This window comes from Grammomys surdaster, unplaced genomic scaffold (genome assembly GCF_004785775.1).
Source record: "Grammomys surdaster isolate TR1022 unplaced genomic scaffold, NIH_TR_1.0 194, whole genome shotgun sequence".
In the NCBI taxonomy this organism is placed as follows: domain Eukaryota; kingdom Metazoa; phylum Chordata; class Mammalia; order Rodentia; family Muridae; genus Grammomys; species Grammomys surdaster.
The window spans coordinates 12,270,172-12,292,913 of record NW_021604639.1 but is presented as its reverse complement, the minus strand read 5'-3'; the positions used below and the strand labels follow the sequence as shown (position 1 = coordinate 12,292,913).

At 41.2% G+C, this 22,742-nt stretch overlaps 1 pseudogene; it reads right to left on the bottom strand.

Annotated features, from left to right (window-relative positions):
- Positions 1 to 13,784, bottom strand: part of LOC114623177 — a 37,379-nt pseudogene extending 23,595 nt beyond the window's left edge.
- Positions 13,785 to 22,742: the final 8,958 nt, after the last annotated feature.

The window sequence follows — 22,742 nt, the reverse complement described above, 5'->3', positions numbered from 1 at the left end:
CTGTAATCTTCTTGACTCTAAAGCCTGAACCCTTTGGGTGAAGCTCTCAAGTTCTACTGCCTCTTTGGGCTGAAACTTGAGCCCTCTGTGAATTACCTTTGCATAAGTTTTTAGTCATAGATGGCTTCCTTTGTTGCTTAAGCTTTCCTTTATTTCCCCTTCACAGGTTGGAAACTTAGCTAGGTGGTGCCTTTCCCTAAGAACACCCTTATTTCTGCCATTTTGAATCATTCTACTCATTAATACTAATAGAACATTAATTATTAATGCTATTAATATTATTAATAATATTATTAAAATATTATTAAAATTATTATTAATATTGCTGTGAAGAGACACCATGACCAAGGCAACTCTTATGAAAGAGAGCATTTAGTTGTGGGCTTGCTTATAGTTTCAGAGGAATAGTCCATCATCATCATTGCAGAGATATGGCAGGAGCATGGAGGGATTTTTAGGACTAATGAAGCAACTGAGAGCTACATCCTTATTCCTAGGCAGAGAGAAAGAGACAAAGAGAGACAGAGAAAGAGAGTCAGACAGACACTGGGCCTGGTGTGGGCTTTTGAAACTTCAAAGCCCATCCTTGATGACATACTTCCTCCAATAAGGCAATACCTAGTTCAACAAGTCCCAAAGTCCTAATCCTTCTAATCCTTTTCAAACAATTCCACTCCCTAGGAGCAACGCATTCAAACATATGAGCCTGTAGGGACTATTCCCGTTCAAACCAACACACTGTCTATATTGCAAAATTGCAGGTTCTATCATAGAATTATTTTGAGATGTTACTTGTCAAATTACTTTTAGGAGTATCATCCTTCATGGGAGGAGTGTTGACTCTTCTGGTTGCCAAGAAATAGAGTTTTCTGTCTGTCTTGTAATCTCTGGGGCAGGGATAACCATTAAATGCCAACTACTACCTGCTTGGTTTCTCAGGTCAGGTCATGAGGAATAGTACTTACCATTCCATCCCCTTCTGGCAGAATTCACAGGAGTCAGCCCTCTTTTGCCCAGAAAAAATCATCAAAGTGACACCTTTACCAGGTGTGTGTGTGTGTGTGTGTGTGTGTGTGTGTGTAGGTCAAAGGAAAATTTGGGATATTGCTCCTTAGGTGTTGTTCACCTTGTTTTTGAATAAAGGACCTCTCGCTTAACTAAAGTTCTGTTGGACAGTGAGCCCCGGAGATCCTCCTGTCTCTGCCTCCCCATCTCTGGAATTATAAATATGAACCAACGTGCCTCTTTACATAGATGCTGAGATTTGAACTTGGATCCTTATATTTGTATTTTTCCCAACTGAGCTATGTCCCATAGTCCTTCATTAGTTTTAAAGACCAAAAACCTGTGGCAGAAATCTTGGAAACAAATTCTTTAAAGACTTGAGTGCCCACAATGCATACCCTGGTCTATAAGCTCTTTGGCTTCCATGATGCATGGAGAATAGTGGTGTGTGTAGAGTTGCCTAGAGACACTTTCTGGATCCTGTCCAACCTCAGCCATTCCAGTGGCTCTACTCCAGCTGCTTGATGTCACATCTTCCAAGCCATTATGGACTCTCCCTCTGCAACTGTAAGCCAAAATAAACTCTTTCTTCTATGATTGCTTGAGTCATGGTATATTGTCAGGGAAATGGAAAAGTTACAATACAATGCTATAATACAATGTGTGTATATATTTCATATACAACATTGATCATATTTATTTTCCATTACCCTCTCTTGCTTATCCCCCCCCTCCCACCAAACCCCTTCTTCTTTCCAACAAGTCCCCTTCTACTTTCATGATGGGTATATATGTCTCTGTGTGTTTGTGTGCTGTCTGTGTGTCTGCCTCTATGTGTGTGTGTGTGTGTGTGTGTGTGTGTCTACTGAATTTAATTGGACGGCCTACATGAACATGGGTATTGGTTTCTTTACTTGAATAAGAGCAACTTGGCAGTGGCTATACCACTGAATAATATGGTTCCCCCTCCCTCGGCAACCAACAACTACCTACAGTTCCTTAATGAGGGGAAGAGTCTCGTCAGCCTTGTGTCTCTTTCTAGTCTTTCTTTAGGAGAGGACCAATAGAGAATACAGAAGTAAGAAGGGGGTATGAACACAGATTTGATCTTGAAGAAACACAGATTTATTCTTCCTTTCAAATTTCTATCCTCATGCCTACACTCCCTTCAAAATATCTTCCAGAAGTTGGAAGTCCCTAGCATCTTATCCCAAGATGAATTCTACTACAGAACAAAGCAGCACGCAACTTGAAGTAAATGTACTGCCATCTGAAAATTGTTCTTTATTGATTGGCACTCCCTAAGTTTTATCCATAGAGAAGCTTAATCAGCCTAGCTGCTTCCCTCTTGGGCACTAGTGATAGATTAGACTAGGCAAAAGGCAAATGACTAAAAGCGAGAGGCAGAGAAGCAAATGCTTATTGATCAAGGCATTAAAACTCATAGACGATCCCTTGCCAACAGGCGTGAACATTTCATATGGTTTACTGAGTGCCCTCTGCTGTTGGCTGTATTATTTCACATTTAATAACCACGACAGCTCCACCTCGAGGAACCACTTTCAAACCCTTTGTACAGACTAGGAAAGGCTCAGATATAAGAAACTTGGAGAAGTCAGCAGCTAATGAAGAAAGATGTGGCTAGAATGTGGGCTGTGAAGCCTACAGGGTATACTGAATGCTTCCGAATAGTTCAGTTTATGCTTTGAACCACGTCCACCATGTAAATGCTATTCAAATATATTAGGTGGCGATGCACAGCTTAGTGGTTTGTCAAAAGGGTTTTCATGAGCAGCATATTTGGCTTGGGTTTTAGCCTGGAGTATGCACAAGCATATAAGGAACGGAGCTTTATGATGCAGCCTGGACCAGGAATCTTTAGCCCTTGGAGACATCTAACTAACAGTGCCACCAAGCTTAACCCACACATCTATCGCATGACAATTTCCATCTGAGAAAGTCCTACTTCAGAAGTATATTAGGATATATTTGAAAATGGCAGCCACCCTTCAGGTTATGGCTAAGGACTTCCTACCAGCAAACCTTGGAATTGCATAAAAGTTCTTTCTCTTTCTCCTCCTCCTCCTCTTCCTCCTCTTCCTCTTCCTTTTCCTCTTCTTCCTTCTCTTCCTCATCTTCCTCCTTCTTCTTTTTCTTCTTTTTCTTCATACTGAGTTAAAACTTTAAGGGTACGGGCTGGAGCAGTGCCTCAGCAGTTAAGAGCAAGAGCACTGACTGATCTTCAAGAGGTTCAATTCCCAGCACCCAGATGATGGCTTATAACCATCTGTAATTCACATCTCAAGAGATCCAATGCCCCCTTTTGGCTTCTGAGCACACCAGGCATATACACGGTGCACAGCTATCCATGTACATAGATGAAACACCTATATGCACAAAATTTTGAAGGTGGGGCAGTAGGAACCATATACTTTGTATAACAAGAAACTCTTAATTCTGTTTTATCTCCCAGTACCTGTGCTTTCTCCAAATCCAGAGGGAATTCTTGTATCTTCAACATCTCATTTCTCTATTTGCAAACTAGAAATTTAGCATAAACTCCTATTAATCCAGTAACTAACCAAGTGGAAAATTCAGTAACAAGATATTTTTATAATAGCAATTAGGACAAGCAATTGGCCATAAGAAGACCAGTGTGTGGGTAATGGATTTAAAATAAAAGCATGATTGTGTTTTCATACTGCTTAATACAAAACAAAGAAATCTCTCCTTTCTTCAACAGATCCAGGAGAGAGTCATGAGGTTTATGTGAAATTGAAGAAAAGGGAAGGAAGAAAGGAGAAGAAAGTCTCAAGGAAAAGTATAAAAGAACTAACAGAAAGAATAAAAAGCAAAGATACTATTCTAGAGAAGAATGTGGAAGAATGTGAGATACGAATGAAGAAATTAAAGATATGAGAATCAATAATAATATGTGTTGAATATTCAAATATGATTACATAATCTATTATGACAAACATTACAAGCTATGAGCAATGAAGCATAAAGACAGCTCATTTGAGAAGTGGTGACTCTAAATGAGTGCAAATATCAGCATGTATTCGCTAAGGTAGAACTAGGAGAGCCCTGATAAAACGCATGCTGAGGTTTGATCCCTGGTCCCATGCAACAAGATCTATACTGGAAGGTTCCTTGGTGGGCTGTCATTTCGATATGACCATTGATGACAAAATGGATTTTGGTATTGGAGACCGGGACCTGAGCCCAATTCCATCTCTTCTTGGCTGTGTAATCATGGACAAGCTACTTAACTTCAGATCAGTGGCTTTGCTTTTAAAATAGACGTAACAATACCTACTTTGTTGGAGTTGAGAACAGCAAATTAAACAGGATATATGGAAGGATATTACACCAAGGGCAATCAGAGAATATCAGCTCCATCAGGCTAATGGCTTCCACGTGCCTAAACTAGGTGTCGCCCACAGTGTTCAATGCACATGGCCTTCAGTTAACATGCCTCTGGTCTTTGACATAGCAAAAGCTTTACTCTAGAGAGGCCACTGCCTGCCTTTCCCTGCGTGCTCTACGAAGCATCATATTTTAAAACTGGAACAAGTGTATTGCATGCAAGATCCATCCCGCGACGAAAATATTTAGACTAGAAACTGCAGAGAAAGCTTGTGAAGTTTTTAGCAATGTAATTGGAAAACATGGCCCCATTCCAAAACAATTTGAAATGCAGATTAAAAGCAGTATGTTTTGACGATGCTGAAACCCAGTCAAGGAATTCCACATGAATGTGATGCTTTCTTTCCGTGGCTGCAGACTTCATAAAATAAAACTGTCAGGGTGTGAAAGGGTAAGTACCCTGGAACTCTGTAGTAACCATGAACTTGTTATTTGCAGAAATCAAGTGAAGTGTAAACAGCCATGTGAAAATCTGCAGGAAGTAGAGAGCTGGAATGATCAGTAATATCGACTGCCTTTTCCACCCCAAGATTTGATACTAACTTCCATCACCGACTCAATCTCTGTACTTAGATATCACTACAATTATAAGATTTAATGACCATAGGAAATAGAGGAAAGTTGTGTGCCAAGAAGATGTTTACTTTTGGCTTAACACAGAACAGGCAATTTTTAAATATTTTTAAACCTGGAAAGGAAAACAGAAATAACTTGATATTATTCCGTTCAAAAATGTGTTTCAGTAAAGAAGCTGAACATTTCTGCCTTAAAATGATTTCTTTCTAATTTTTATTTGTGCATTGCTTGCGTGCTTGCGTGCGTGCATGCGTGCGTGCGTGCATGTGTTTGCTTTCTGGCTTAAGGGTAATCACTAGGATTACAAGTGTGAGCAACTGCACTGGGCTTTTTGCATGGGTGCTAGGAATCTAACGCAGCCCCTTATGCATGCATGACAAACGCTTTACCAGCCCACCCATCTCTCCAGCCCCAAGGGATACAACTTTTAATTGAACAAATTCTATGGGACCTTTTTTTTTCTTTTTCTTTTTCTTTTTCTTTTTCTTTTTCTTTTTCTTTTTCTTTTTCTTTTTCTTTTTCTTTCTCTTCTTCTTTTCTAAGCAGCCAAAACAATTACAGAGTAATTTCCTATAGTAACATGCTAGTTTAAAAATACATTGTGTTCACACTACGTTAAGCAAAGCTAAGATAGGTAAGGCTGTGATCTTCATCTGAGACATGTTTCTTCAAGAAGCTAGCTTGCCAGCTGAGATGAAACGGACTCCCAAAGCCTTCACCAGAATTCTGATGCTTAAGTCACACATAGAAAGTCTCCCACATGGAAAATATATTGCTTCAAAAATATGGTTAGGCGTGGACTTCACTAAATGGTGCCAGGTGACCCTCAAAGTAGATTAGAAAATTTTTTTTTCCTAATTAAACTTCATGACTCAAACATATGCTTCTTCTCCTGACTTGAAAATCCATTCTCATTAGACTGGGGGATTTATAATGAAAACATTGAAAATGGACATTTCTCTGATCAGCCACCATTTATATTTATTAGGCAATGGGAAAATAGATGCTGCCCTTAACAAACTTTTGGGATAGTTGTGTTTTCTAATTGGGAGAGCTTTGAGATTTGAGCCTATGGCATTAGAATCTTTAAGAACTATTTCCATTTAGAGCCGTGAATATCATATTGGTCGTTTTCTTCTCATGCTGAACTGATTGTTTTGCTTTGGATCGGCTTAGCTTTTTGTTTTGAGATAGGGTCTTACATAACCCAGGATGGCCTCAAACTGGTTATGTCATCCAGACTGGTCTCCAAGTGTGAGAATGACAGGCATGGACTACCACACTGGGCTGTATGTTTGTTTATACATTACAGTGAAGGATTCCTAGAAAGCTTTTACATGCATATCATTTTTCCCCTTATTAGTCTTCCACGGAGTCTTGTTTGACCCCTATCCCTGTTTACTCTCCCCTTGTCTGGATTACCGGTTCTAACAGATACAAGTGCTCTCCTTATATCTAGATTGTCTGACTAGAGAGGAAGAAAACTCCAGCAATCATGTCTCATACAAGCAAAGGATATGATTAAGTTAAGACAGAAAGGTCAAGCAAGCAACGGAAACCAATGGAAGAAAAACATTGTGGCTACACCAAGGTGGACAAAATAAGTTGCATAAGCTTAGTGTGAATTAATTCTAGGAACAAAATGCCAATATTCCTACAGAAACTTCTTACACATTCACTGTTGCATTTATCAAACTGAGCTGTGCTTTTTTAAGGGTCAGGTTAGTGTGCAGTTAGCTCTACCAGAATTCGAGACCCTCTATGCAGCCAGGTTAATGTGTTCCATCAGCTCGATTGAGCCTTTCACATTGATCTAACCTTTTGTGCAGTAGCATATATAGTTTCCTATAGATGCTGAACTTTGGATTGCTAATCTTAGTTCTGGAGATTGACCGGAAGACTATAAAAATTAGGTCTTGGTTCTTCCTCCGAGCTCTGAGCTCCCAGAAATAAAACTCAGACTCAAAATATATTTACAAATACCTTGGCCATAGAGCTAGGCTCTTCTTTAGCTAGATAAACCTAAAAATATCCCATTCATTTTAACCTGTATTCTGGCACATGCTTGGTTACCTGAGCTCAGATACCAAGTGTCCATTTCCTCAGATCTCTCCGGGTGACTCTTCCTGCATATGGCTCTATCTCAGAATTCTTTCTGCCTCCCGATGTCCCACTTCTGATTTCCTTCCTAAGTCATAGGCCATAGGCTTTTTGATTGACAGGTGATGCATCCATACAATACACAAGCTACAAAAGACAGCCTACCAGAACAGAGCCAGAAGAGGATCTGATTTGTATGTCTTTCATACAGCTCACCATTCAAGCTCTACCTTCTTCATCAGACTGGGCAGTGATCTCCTTTGGTCCTTTGGTCTGAAGTGGGGCAAAATAATTCCATCTTTAGGCTAAAAAAAAAATCACTAAAGATCAATTACATGCCTGACATGGGCTGTAGGATTTAGAAATCATTTAGGAAAATTAATATTAATCAGATCCTTACGGAGGTAGTTTGGGAGTCACTCTGGTCTGGTAAGTCTCTCCCATGGAGGGTCTCCCCACCCCTCTAATCAGAGCCCTTAGAGTATGTTGATCCCCAACCCCTTGCCCACCTGCTGCTCACAGGACCACAGAAGGTTATTCATGCAGGCCGAATGGAGGTGCTGATTCCAGTACTGTAGAGCACAGCCAGAGGAAGGGACTGTTCTGATGACAGGTTTATGAGAACCAGTAAATGCCAGGGGTCCCCACCTCCTTTCTTTGTACTGTTTGTATGTTAGAGTTTTGCAATATGGGAAGCAGCTGCTCTGTAGCCAACTAGGAAGAGGCTCGCTGAAGGAGCTGCCCAAATGAATTAAAATGGCTTGGAAAACAATTGCTCCCACGTATTTGGTAGCATCAGGGTCACTTTCACACCAGCATAGAAGGGAGCATGTTCAAATTAAGGCTGGAGAATAAAGTAGTGTTTCTGGGGTGATTTACTTCCCTTCGAATGCCGTTGACTCCACACAACTGCAGTGATCCAATTGTGCAATAACTGCTCACATTCTGGTTAAAAGAAACACAAGCGTGTGTGTGTGTGTGTGTGTGTCTGTGTCTGTGTGTCTGTGTCTGTGTGTCTGTGTATGTGTGTGTGTACACATACATATGCAGATACATTCACAGCCTGAATCATTGTATCACATGACAAACACTGAACATGTGGAACTCGATTCTGCTACTTGGGCACGCAGCGTTCACTGGTACCATATTTAACTTGTAAAACAAAACATGAAGCCACAGAATCCATTGGTGTGTACCTTTCTGTCTTGGAGCTGTCAGGACTTGAGATACTGGGGCCTGCGGGGCCCTTTGCAAGGCTTGGAGTTGCCAGCACAAGAGCAAAGAGAATCAGATCTGTGCCAGGCGCCGCATTAAGCACTATGTCAGCACTATCGCCCTGCATCGGCACAGAGATCAGCCATATGTTTCTGTGTGTATGCGCTTATATTTTCCTATCTTTTGTAATGAAGGCTGAAAAGACAGTTTCCATCGGGGCCAAATGCTCATAGGACAAAGACGTCAACTTGACCTCATACTGTGCCACTCAAAATTACGGGGATCCGTTAGCTGCCGCCGCAAAGATACCACATGGAGAAGTGCCCCAACACACTGGTTTGAATCAAACATGATTTACTATCATATGTATGTGAGCTGGCTGGGCTCAGATGGTCACAGCTGAGCACAGTTGGAGGTGGATCTGCTGCATGTCTTGCTCTGTGACATCCATCTTTTACCTAGGACCGGCAAACTGGCAGAATGAGTTCCGCTGATTAGGATGGCAGATGTGCAAATCTGTGTGGGGGAAACACTTATGTCCTTGTACTTCTCATCTGAGAACAGGCACATCAAGGCGACCTCCAAATTCCACTAAGTCAAAAGAAAAAATCACGTGACCAAACTCAGCTGCAAGAAATGAGGAAGTACTCACTAGGTACTTTGCTAGGAAGCGCAACAAAGTCACAGTGCCATGGTGTGGATAGGGTAGGGTGAAGAATTGAGGTCCATACATAATGCACCATTACCTAGATTATTCCTGGAAGATGGAGGCCTTCTGAGAGCTTTAGAATGTATTCTAGTGAGTGTACATCAATGTGAGGGGATAAAATAAATTGATGACTAGAAATACTGGTGCTGGTTTTAATATCATACAACTACATTCACAAATTCCAACTGCCAATCCCTATAAATGGACTTTTGGCTAGTTCACTTAGTTCTTGAAACCTGGTGCTCTCCTACATGATTAATGCTGTGTTTAGCATCAGAACCAATGGTTTTTTGTCATCATAGAACTTACAACTTCCAGAGTTCAGTTTCATAGGTTCCTAATGTTCTCTATGCCATGGGTGCTTACTGTCTGAAAAGCCAGGCTAACCGTGAGCTGCCTGCTTTGGCAGAATACCTAACCTTATTCCCAGAACTATGGAGAGGTACGAACAACATGGTGTTGAATCCTCTCCTGATTCCAAAGCTGTACACTGAGTTTTTCTTCCATCCTCGGAGATGTGGGCCTAAATCTGCGAGTCCATACACTAGTTGACTCTCCAAAACACCCTGTGTCCATTGTCACCCCTGAGCTGCTTCTGGGCCCTTTTGCCCTGTGGAAGTACAGTTGTAAGACTGTGTCTGGCTTGGACAGCAACCAAATGAAGAAAAAGAAAAAAATACATTTGAGCTGCACAATTCCAAATTACTTCCTTGTTACTCTTGTTGTTGCATTTATTTGCTTATTTGTTTTATTTATTGAATGTGTATGTGCACATGCACATCCATTTGTCTGCCCACTTTTGCCACAGCATGTATGAATACTAAAGGACAGCTCTCAGATATCAATTCATTCCTTCCAGCATATGGGTTCTGGGGATTCAACTCAAATCATTCAGCTTGGTAGTAAGCATCTTTATCCACTGGACCAAGTCATCGACCTATTAGTCTTGTTTCAATACGCTCTGATCTAGAACCCAGAACTGATGATCAAATAGTCTTGCAGGCAAGTGCAATGACTTTGTGTCCAGAAGACCTGGCTTCTGGCCAAGATTTATGGTTAATGAAATAACCAAAAAAATATTCATGCTTCAATTTTCTCACTAGTGAGATCCAAAAAGCCTTGGGAAAGTCATTCACCATGCTCCTGGGCTCCCCTTTTGGGGAAGTGTTCGTGATAAGGCATACCAAGTGGCTGGCTCGCCCTGGAGGCTGGCTTCCCTCGATCACACTTGTATACATACTAGTGATTATTCAGTGTTTCTGCTGAGTAGCTCATGACAGCATAAGTCATCTGTGTGTAATTGGACTGACTCCCAGTGGAGGGACACACTGTATATCCACTTATATAATAATTATCAATGACTCAAGTAAGTGGAAAAACAGACCAACCAATTAATCATAGATTACTGCATTCTGAAAAGCTTGCTTGTGTGACGCTAGAGATTGAACAGAGAACCTTGTGCGTGTTAGGCTCTACCTCTGAGCCATAGCCCATGACAGCACTTTTAATAAGAAATAGTTTAATGGTTAATACTCATTGTCAACCTAACCTGATTTAGAATCACCTAGGAGACACACATCTGGACATAATTGTGAGAACATTTCCAGAGAGGTTTAATTGAGAATGGAAGTCCTATCCTGGATGTGAGTTGCACTGCCCCGTGGGCTAGGGGATTGCATAGAATAGAAAAGGAGGGAGAGAGTGATCTGAACACCATCATCCATCTCTCTCTGCTTTCAAATTGTGAACTGAAAATGATCAGGACCTCACAGTCCCTCAGCATCCCTTCTCTGACAAGATAATTGTATCTATCTAGACTGTAAGCCAAAAGAACCCCTACTTTAGTTGCTTTTTGTCAGATGTTTGGCCACAACAACCAACGTAACTAACACAGATATAGTAAGGATAGCATGTGCTCAACTCTGGCAGGGAAAGCACAGTTGTACCTTGAATGAGCTGGAAGGATGGGTGCACTCTTGTTCATAGATCTTCAAACAATTAAAACAAAACTCCAGTTGTAAGCTTTGGGGCTGGAGAGATGGCTCAGCAGTTAAGAGCATTGACTGCTCTTCCAGGGGTCCTGAGTTCAGTTCCCAGTAACCACATGGTGGCTCACAACCATCTGTAATAGGTTCCAGTGCCCTGTTCTGGTGTGTCTGAAGAGAGCAACAAATGTATTCATAGACATAAAATAAACAAATAATTCTTAAAAAAAAAAAACTCCAGTGTCTCTGAATCCAGGCCTCCACCAATAACTCAGAATGATAGGATTCTCAAGTGAGTCCACTGATAATTTTGACTTTTAATAAAAGACAGAATTATAAATTCTTGTCATTCATACCAGCACAGATTAAACCTGAAGAATGTTATGCTAATTTTTGCCCAGTCTTAACCTGTGGGTAAGATTTAAAATGGTAGAAACTCACAGAAATAGGTCACAGAACGGTAAGTACCAATGACTGGGAAAAGGAACTATGATAAAGAGGTGGCAATCAGAGGGGACAAAGGTCAACACGAGAAGGGTAATTTCTTGAGGTCTGTGGCACAACATGGTAATCATAGTAAAGAATCCTGGGTAGTAGGTGCATGTTTAAGTGTAGAGAAGGCGTGTCCTATCAGTGTTCTACCTCTTAGACTGTCCTGCTCCACACAGATAGGGCCAGCCATGTTATCAGTGAGGTACTGGCAGTCATTATGGGAGCCCTTCATCAAACAGATAACCAGGCAGTTAGGAGCAAGATGCTGTTGTTCACTGCCATCTGAGAAAGAAAGCAAACCACTGTCAACATCTGGGAGTAAGTGATTCAGACACAAAAGAGAAGATGTTGTCATGAGTTGCCCTTGCCCATCCAAGCTAAAGAGAAATAATCTAAAACCACACACTCTGACTGGATGACATTCAAAGCCATGCTTCTCTCTTCTATTGCTGATTCCTACATTTTTCAAAATCTCAACTTTGTCTTTGTCCTGCCTAGCCTGACCTCCATAGATATATGATTTATAGAGATACCCATTCATAGAATTGGCCCTAATCACTAATAATGTTCAACCTACTCTAACAATTGGCTTCCTAAGCCCCTCCTCAAATTAAACAAGGAAAGCCTGCATCCCACACAAGGTTCTTTGCAGCATCTTCCTATTCCAATGCTCCTTACAGATCTACATACTCCCACTGAAGCAGCAATAAATTCAACATGTCCAATCACAGAGGTTTCCCAGTGGCCTTTGGTTACAGGGTAAGTTCTCACTAAGAGCTGACTCTATTCTGGAAGTTTGTTGATTTTCTGTTTTGCTGACTGCCTGCCACCTTTTGCCTACCACCCAAGTTGCCATCTTTGTCAGGAAACCTGACAAATGTCCATATGTATCATCCATGTTGCCAAAAAGACTATATTCTTTGCACATCCAATTTGTGCTATGTTCTGTTATTCACCCACAGGAAAAGCAGTCTTGTATAACACTGGTCAGAAATCCCAAATCCCAAATATGCTGAGCATCTACATGGAATGCACTTATCTAGAGCTCATGGGAAATACTTTTCTGTCTGTGTATCTCAATCAACCTGCAAGTATGTGGTGTGGACACAGATTGCTCTTGATGTGGCCTCTGACATCTCTCCTCTGTAAAGGAATAGGAAACAAGTACTTTCCAATAAGCCTAAAGCTACAAACCAGCCCTCCATCTATCAATTCACTCTTGTCTGGACATCAGCAAGTGGCGTTAACCGAATGTAATTATTTTTTATTAATGGTTACTCAAAACCTAGGGCTTCTCCTCCTGATTTTAAAATATACAGGACCATTTATTTCAAGTGATTTCCAGACTTTGATAGACTGACTATTCTTTCATGCCAGCAAAGGCATAAATAACTGGAATAACTATAGAAATTATCCCCATCCTACTATCCAACCCTGGAATATCCTTCAAACATCTCAGAATAATCAACCACCAAGCGAAGTACCAAAGGGATAGAAAACCATCTGGACTGTATGGCTGGAACTCTTAAACAGCTTGTAAAGGGGAAAAGCCAAACTTCTCAACAAAACCTGGCAGGTTATAAACACAAGATTTATACATCGTATCAACCAATTGTTGTAGACCAACAAGATCAAGATCAAGTCACAAAAAGACACTATTGGAACCCAGGGCCCCAGACTGGAAGAAAAAAAAAAAGACAAGGAGAGAAAAAAACCCTGCAAAGTAATAAGACTAATTACAGCTGTATTACTATAAATGCTACTCACAAGAAAGCTATTTATTCTCTTCACAAAGGATGGGAAATCCAAATATAATAAAATTACACAGAATGTTGTTCAGAAAAGCATTTGTTAAATATTCCAACTCAGCTGTGAGCAGATTGTAAGGCGAGCCCCATGAGAAAGGTCTATTCTATAATTATCTAAGCCAGTCGTTTCTACAGAATAGTACCATCCAATCCAAAGATAACTTCAACCTAAGCTCTGTGGGGCAGCAAACAGAGTTTCCAAATGACTCCAGCTCTTCCAGGACAAAAAGACTTTCTGAAATATTCCTGCTTGCTCTGCCTCTTTCTCTCCTTCTTGGTAGCCTCAGGCAGTTCTTAGCTCATGGGTTCATTCAACAAGCACAACTTTTTGAACCAAATAACACTTGTCTTGTTTGTGTGTGACTCACTCCAAACTTGGCCTCCCAGGCCACTGGAAACCTCTGAGAACTGAGGTCGGGCCTTCAGTAAGGACTTGCCCACTATGATATCAAAGTCCTGCTGCATGCCATCCGTCTCTAGAGTAACCAACCAGAAGAGTAGGGAATATCAAACTAAGAACTTTCTACTGCATGAAGGCAGTTCTCATCGTTCAAACCTTCTAAGGTCCATTCATTTGTATGTAGGTTGAGGTGTGACTTCCTCTCCAAAACGCCATTGTTTCTAAAATGTCAAAAGAAGAATGGTTCCCTCTACTTTCCCTTGCCTCCCAATCTCAGCATGCAACGCTGTTTGCCTTCTACCTCCAGCATGCAACAGTTACTATTTCTACTATTTTGTATGAACCTTCCTGTGCTCAACAGACATAAACTCGTTTTTGAAACATATCTGTACCCTATCATAATGCATCATTTTCTGAAACTTGCAGTTTTCCGTTACAGTTAGTATTAGCATCCTTGCTGCTCAGTTTTGCAGGCATATGTTCTTCTTATTGCAGGTCTCCTAGAATTCTACTGCAGGAAGGTGTCCTTCTGTACTATATCTATCTACGGTGCCCTTCCCATTGACAATCACAATAAATGTCTCTAAGTGTCAGAAAACAAAGAGCAATGGTATAGCACACTTGTGACTGTCATTACCCTCAAGACACTGAGAAGGACATAGATGGCTTCCTGTATAAAGGCATCCTGGTTTCTTCCAAATGTGACCTCATGAGCACCCTTCAGTTAACAGATGGACCTTAACTTGGAGAACGCCACTGTGATCCTCTCAGTGCAATGAAAAGCTGAAAGACATCTAAAGATCTCTTCCTAAACGTCCCCACCATCAGTACCACCTCCTATCATTTCTTGCTATGCTGCTTACCATTCTTGCTGCTGATGAAGAACAGCTGAAGGGATGAGGGCTTTATTTCGGTTTACAGTTCGGAGGAGTTCAGAGGACCATGAAGGAATCTGTGTGATAGAGGGCACTAGGCAGGGGGAAAAGGAAGGTAAATGTCAGTGATCGACTGTCTTTCTCCTCTTCTCCCTTTTATCTAATTTGGGGACCTGGCCTATGAAATAGTACCACTAACATTCAAGGTAGGTCTTCCTTTCACAGTCAATCTTCTCTAAGAAAGCTCTCACACATGTAGAGCCAAATGTAGGCCTCATTAATACATTAAGTGATTTCTTAATCCAATCATGTGGACAATCAAGATCTGCCATTAGACTTGCTCCTGTGCATGTGCCTGTGCGTGTGTGCGTGCGTGCGTGTGTGCATGCGTATGTGTGCGTGTGGTATTTATGCGCAGATGCGCTTACCTGAGTAGGCATATATAGAAGCTCAACTTTGGCATTGGGTGTATTAAGTGCTTCTCTACCTTACTCTTTGAGACAGGGTCTCTCACTGACCTTGCCATTTCAGCCAGACTTGATGGGCATCAAGACCCTGGCATCTGAGCTCCTACTACAGATATGTTTCTCCTATTTGACTTCTAAATATGGAAGTTGGGAATCAAAACTCAAGGTGTCATGCTTATACAGTCACTGCTTTAGCCAGTCCTTTACTGAGCAATCTCTCCAGGCTGGTACTTATTTCCCAGTACCCTCTCTTTCCAACCAAGAAACTATGATTTCCTATTTGTATTATTGTAACATATTGCAAATTGACTTGTCTACCCCTCTCATCTACCTTTAACCCAATAGCATGGTAATATTCACAACACCTCATTGACACATTACTGTTCCTCTACTAAGACCCTTCATTCTGGCCCCATGGGCCTCAGGATAAAGTAAACACTTCTCATCACTGAAGTTCTTCTCAATATTGAAGCTCTCAAGGTCCCTTGCTTTTCTTCCCATCCTCCTCATCTTCTTTTTCCCACCTCAGGCCCCATGGTCCAGGAAGGCATGGCAACAACATTCAACATTACTTTTCTTCTTGTCTTTGGGACTCTACACCTGCATTGCCCTGAACATGGGCCAATTTTTGATATCTTCATACTCTTCACAAACCTGCTGAGGCTCCAACTTTTTGTGGAGTCTATTCTAATATTCTATTCTCTGGGAAGTCTTCCCTTAACTCCCCTTGCCTATCCAGTCCAGTTTAGATGCCTCCCCTCCTCTCCTGTCACTTTATAAGCCCCTTATCACTTACCACTTCTTTTTTTTTTATATAATTGTCTGTTGTGCCTCATGCAGTTATGCTGACCCAGCCCACTCTTGGAAAACACATTCTGCATGAGATTCAGGTCCCAGAGATTCACATTTCTGCATGGTTCTCCTTCTGGAGGGAATAGCACACTGTGTTATTCTTACTTTAGGTCATAACATATGTGTGCCTCCTCACAGAAATAAACCAACACCTGTCTCCTGACAGCATACAAAAAAACATATCGCCTAAGAAACATCTCCAATTAAATGAATAGCATGTTTCTTTCTTCTTGGTGTAGTCTTCTGTAATGCTGCTACTCAAGGAATGTGGAGAAGTTAGAACTGAACAAGTACCACAGTTATAAATTCTTCTATAAGTAGTAACGTTATGGAACAGAGAGTCAACCAAGTAGTCCTACTGAAATGACACCACTATCAAAAAATCCGAACTAGTTCCCAAGTCCAAGACTAGCTGAACCGAAAGTAACAGTACAATACACAGAACATAGTACAAGATTGCATATGGGTTGGTTAAGCTGGTCAGCAGGAAAATTTGACCTAACTAATGGGCTGATGAATGTTCAGGCTGACCTCTGAATCTCAGTGATCTAAGCTAAGAATATATGGCTGTGATGGCCTCAGCACAAGCAAAAAGCTATCTGTAATCAAGGATCTGTGTGCCTTGTACAGCATAAGTCTCCACTGTCTTGCATCACAGACGAGGTGCTTGAAAATTTATGATGAGATGGAGAAAACCTGGATGAGAATGAGGGACCGTGGAAAATTCTAGGGAAGTTCTTACAATCCTGTCTAAGGGGCCAGAAAGGAAAGGAACAGAGCAGAGAGTGGCAGAACTGGCAATGAGGACTCTCCTGGGGCTTTGCAGGTTGTATATCACCCTGTACTAAGCTTGATGGTGAGAAAAACAAACAAGGAAAATCGCTAGCATGCTGGGTGTCATCCAGATGCAAAGACACTGTGTTTGGATGGCTGGTTAAGATGGGAGAACTACGGTTTTAGCCAGATGCTCTCGTATTTGGTTCAGATCTATATTTGCATTCACAACCTAAGGCACTAATGCAGCACACTGTAGGAGACACAGCCACAACTGTGTGCTCAGCCTTGGGACTTGGGAGACCTCCAGACCCAAGTTGCTGTCAAGTGTTCTTTTTCACACTTTCTGGTGAAGCTGGAAAAAGCCAACTAAAGAAAGGGTTGGATCAGTGTTTCCTGTATTATGTTTCACAGAGCAGCAATGCCTTGAGGTACTCCAGAAAAATAATGGTCCCCTGCTCAGATGACATGGGAAATGCTGAGCATACTGCTTCTCTCTTTGGAAGGAAATCATGTGAATTACAAACTCATTAACCCCTTTACAAGGAAGGAAGTTCTGACACACAGCACCTCATTGGTCAACTTGGAGAATGGCATGCTCAGTGAACTAAGCCAAAGAAACACAAATACAGTGGGATCTCACTTGCATGAGCTCCCTACAATAGCCAATATCACAGAGATGGAAAATAGAACAGTGGTTGTCACGGGCTGGTGGGGAGGTGTTGAAACTTATTCTCTGATAGGAATAGAGTGCCAATTTGGAATGATGCCAAAGTTTGCAGATGGATGGTGGTGGTGGTTGTCAAACCATGCAACTGTCCTTCATGCTACCGAGCTGTACAATTGGAAAAAAGGGGGGTTATGATTGTAAGCCCTATGCTCTGCCTTTCTACCAGAACTCAAAAATGTTTTTAACTCCCTATTAAGATCCTTTCTAATTGGAGTGGCTATTAGAATACTTTTTTCATTTGGCCTATAGCTCAGAAATGGAATTCTGAGCTTATGACTTTATCTAAGGACCAGAAGAATATAGTTAGTGACCAATGACCACAGTCAGCCACCTTCAGGCTCTTTGGAACCGAAGTAAAACTAAGCATATGTACTAGAGTACCTGTCTACATCCCACATAGTATAGCTTGGATGGTCTCTCTGAGACTCATGTTGGAATTTAACTCCCATTGGGAGGTATGGAGAGGTGGGAGCTTTGAGATGTGATTAGCTCAGACAGAGTCACACATGATAAGTTTCTCTTGAGAACAGGTCTTTTATAAAACTACCAACTATGGTTCTTTCTCTTGCACACATCCCTCTCACTAAGCAATACCCTGAGCCTCCTTGGGACTTGTTTTAGTTCTTCTTCTTCTCCTTCTCCTTCTCCTTCTCCTTCTCCTTCTCCTCCTCCTCCTCCTCCTCCTCCTCCTCCTCTTCTTCCTCTTCTTCCTCCTCCTCCTCTTCTTCCTCTTCTTCCTCCTCCTCCTCCTCCTCTTCTTCCTTGTTCTTCTTCTTTCTCTCCCCCTCCCTCTTCTCCATCTTCTTGCTTTGACAAAACACTTGATAAAAGCAACTTGGAAAATGAAAGGGTTTTACTTTGGCTCATAGTTTGAAAGTACAGTCAGTTCCGCATGGTTGGAAAGGCATGGTGCCATGATCATGAGGTGACTTGTCACAGTTGGTTCACTGTCAGGAATCACAGTGATGAATATTGGTGCTCAGCTCAGTTTCTTGATTTTACTCACTCATGGAAGCCTAGCCCAGGGAATGTTGCCACCCATAATGTACACCAGCCTCCTTACCTGCATGCTACGTAGAAAATCCCTCACAGACATGCTCAGGATTTTGGGCTCCTAGGTAATTCTAGATTCTGTTGACAGTCAATGTTATCAGTCATAAAGCTCTTCAGAGTATTCTCACCAGAAAGATGTCCTGCAACTGGTGTTGCATCAACAAGTAAAATAAGATTCAGGACTTGCCCTGGCTTGAGAAGTCTACAGGGTAACAGCTGCCTGATCATGGGGAAAGGGGTCTGAGACTGTGCCACGAGTTTCGGAGGCCTGAAACTAGGCAATTCTGGGGTTTCCGCTTTCTGCTTCATCCTCTAACCTACCTCAGAGAGGAAGAGGTTGTTCTGTTTGCTCTTTACTACAGTCTCATTTTCAAGTTGCTCATTTAAAGGGGTCATAAAGAACACAACTCATGACATATCAAGACTAATTTTTACTAATTGCTTTGAACCCTATGAATTTGTTAGACTTGACCACTGGTCTACAGGAAAAGCATTTCATAGTTTCACCAAAATACTTGTATGATATACAAAATTCTATCCTGAAGAACTTTTTTTTCAATTCACACACCCTCTATATCTCCAGTCATGACCTTGGTTAATTCCACTAGCCCCGCTCCATGATTCCATACCAGCCCTCCTCTCCCCATTCATCCACCTCTAGAGATCACTCCAAATTTAAATGAAGTACAAGATAGTCAAGTACCAGCTGCCTAAGCCTTCTATAACGTGCCTTGCCCCAGGTATCATGTGTACTTTCTCACAGGAGCAGAGTCTATGGTGATAACCAGTCTCTGGTCTCAAAGGATTTTTTTCGTTTATTTTTTCCTTACTTTTCTCTTCCTTTAATCTACTTATTATTAAACACACATGCACATAGTCATCTGAATTCCAAATTTCTTAATTCACCTGTAAATACTGTCCTTTACCTTTTCCCCACTCTGCTTTATCTATCTACCTAAAAGTATTGTTTAACTAATTCTATTCAAGAATTACTCATTCTGGGTATATCTGCACAGAGCAATCACCTCTAGTACACAACCCATAATCTCTTTTTATTTGAAACCTCTCCCTCTAATCTGAATCTAATCCTTGTCTAATCTATAATTTTTCCAGAATACCCTACTGTTGCTTTCTGCATTAGTAATAACTCATTTGTACACATGAATGGCAGTTTGCTATTTATTGCCCAAGCATCCTGTGCTAAGCATATGAATGTTTTTGTTCTTAGTGATCTCCTTTAGATATGTTTATTTTAGGTACTTACTTACCCATTTGATTTTTCCACTGCACTCTAAGAGGCTTTAAAGCAGCAAACTCAAATACATATATAAACACATACAAAAGCCAAATATTAAAATACCTCAGCAATGCAAAATGAATCAATAAGGTGGCCATGCAAGAAATAGTCTGGATATTGATAGACTGGAATTCCATTTTTCTCCTCGGATAGAGGATGAAATCTCCATTTAGGTAGATTGAATGATGCAGAGCCTATGCAAACCACTCAATTCCTAGTCATGATCATGACCATAATAATTTCAGAGCAGCAGAGGTAAACACAGAAAAAAAAAACTTACTTATTGTTTGTATCACTGTACCTAACATGGGCAAGGTAGTTTTCCAGGCTGGTTCCCCTCCAAGCAGTGATTCAGGTGTCTCTTTTCCTGCCACCTTCTACTCATGGTCTCCATGGGACTCACAGTGTGTGTCACTTCTGTCCCTGCTCCACTGGCCAGAAATGAGGCCCAATTCAATCACTAGGGAGCAGAGCATTTTTGCTTCTCTGGTAACCAGGCAGAAGCAGCATTCAGACTCCAGCCAGAAACATGGAAGCCCGCTGTGGACTCAGCATTTTAGAGCTTCCTTCTCAAGGAAATTAATGTGCAAAATATTATACAGGACTTACAACAGAGCTGTAAAATGCTTAAACCCAGAAGAGGTATATGTCCATTTATAATCTGCACACAATCCCCAGTTAGTTTTCAACTAGATGGGTCTTCACAGGCCAGTGTTACTTAGTATCTTAGTCCTTTACAGATGCAGTAAAAATATGTTGCAAACTGGATAGTATCAGACACTTATTTTTAATATATTTTATGTATTCTTGGAGAATTGATACATTACAATGTATTTTAATTATATCTGCCTCCCACTCCCCATTCCAACTCTTTCTAGATCCCCCTACCATGACCTTCTAACTTCATGTCCTTAGGGGGAAAATTACCTTGAGTCCAATTAGTAGTGTCTATATAGTCATGGGTATAAGGTCGGCAACTGGAGGATGGACAAACCTGTTCCTTACCATTATAGAAGCTGGAAAATCCAAAGTCCAAGTTGTCATAGATTTAGTGTCTTCAAGGTTTTGCTTCCTTCATAGACAGATGTCTTCTTATTTTAGCTGCATAGGCAGAAGGGCAGGCAAGTTTCCTTGGGTCTCTTAAAATGGCACTAAATGTCATTTAAGAGCACTCCACTCTCATGATCCAGTCACCCTCCCAAGGCCCCATCACATAACATTAACCTGTGTGTCATATTTCAACATAGGAATTTATGAGGAAGTAAGGAATCTCCAATCCAACTAGCACCCAGAACCCTAATCTTTCCACCTTTCATCCTAATCAAGAAGAGAAAAATCTTCTAACATGCTTGGTCACCTTCTAACATGCTCTGTCAAGATTCGAGGTATTCAGCCTTCCTTAGCTTTTCATTTGTACCAGTTACTTTCAAAATTTTTAAACCAAATTTTAAATTGCTAACGTGTGTGGAGGTCTATGCATGTTTGTGTGTGTGTGTGTATGTATGTATGTATATATGTATATGTATTTGTGTTTGTGTGTATGCATGTATACATGTATGTGCATTTGTCTGTGTGTGCATGTATGTATGTATGTGTGTTTGTGTATGTTATGTTTATACGTGTGCATATATGCATATATGTATGTATGTGTACATGCATGTGCGCTTGTGCATGTGTGTGTGAGAGAGAGCCTGTGTATGTGTATGTGAGAGAGAGAGTATGTATTGATTTGTGTGTGTGTGTGTGTGTTTGCACGTGCCTGGGAAGAGCAGAGGAGACAGCCTCAAATGTCATCCCTCAGATGTTAGCTACCTTGTTGGTTGAGACAGGGTCTCTCTCTCTCTCTCTCTGGCCACTCAACAATTACATTAGACTGGCTGCCTAATCCATTCATCTCTACCCACCCCCCCACCCCCACCCCATGCTAGGATTGCTAGAATACACTATCACAGTTGGCTTTTTAAATGTGGGTTCTGAAGCAAAAACTCAAATCTTTGTGAGTACAAGGTAAGCACTTTGCCAACTGAGCTATCTCTTCAGTGTTTTTCTTAAGGAGAAACCCCACAGATTCTGAAATTCTAGGCCTCACAAATTCGGACCCTCGTTACTGGTCACTGGACAGTGTCTCTAAACTGTACCTGATGTGTGCCATGTCTCCTGTGGGCTTGTCTCCACCATACACTTTTCTGTCTCCTTTGACGATTCTATAACCGACTCTGCAGACAAGAAGATTGGTATTTCCCCAGGTGGGTCTATTTTGTTCCATCCTTCCTCTTTCCTTCCCACGATTCTGACTTCTTTGTTTGTTCATCTCCTCAAGGCCTTGAGCCTCTGTCCTTTCTCTAATGCTGGCCAACTTAGTATTCCTGGCAGAATTCAGGTGCTTCCTGTGGATGAGCTTTTCCAACTCCTTGATAAAGATTTTTAATAAACTCAGTCCTCACGGTCACTCCTGGGACATTCTGCTAAACACCTCCTTGCAGCTAGATCTGTGGCCATTAAGTCATCGGTTCCATTACCTCTGGTTTATGGGTTTGGAGCCAGTTTTCAATCTGCATCAGAGTTTTCCTATTCCAGCCAATTTGAATGAGTTTTGCAAGTAAAATTTCATGGGACATTTTTTTTTATCATGTCTTTGCTAAAGTCCAAATAGATAACATCTGCTGTGTTCCTCTTACACATTCATGCAGTGTGTATATGTGTGTGTGTGTGAGTGTGTGTGTGTAAGAGAGTGTGAGTGCATATGTGTAAGATTGTGCATGTGTGTGTAAGAAAATGTGTATAATGTATGTAAGAGAGTGAGTGTGAGTGTGTGTATATGTAAGATAGTATGTATGTGTGTGAGTGTGTGTAAGAAAATATGTGTGTTGTGTGTATAAGAGAGTAAGTATGTGTATATTTGTGTGTGTGTGTAAGAAAATGTGTGTAGTGTGGATACATGACTATGTATGAGTATATGTAAAAGTATGTGTGCA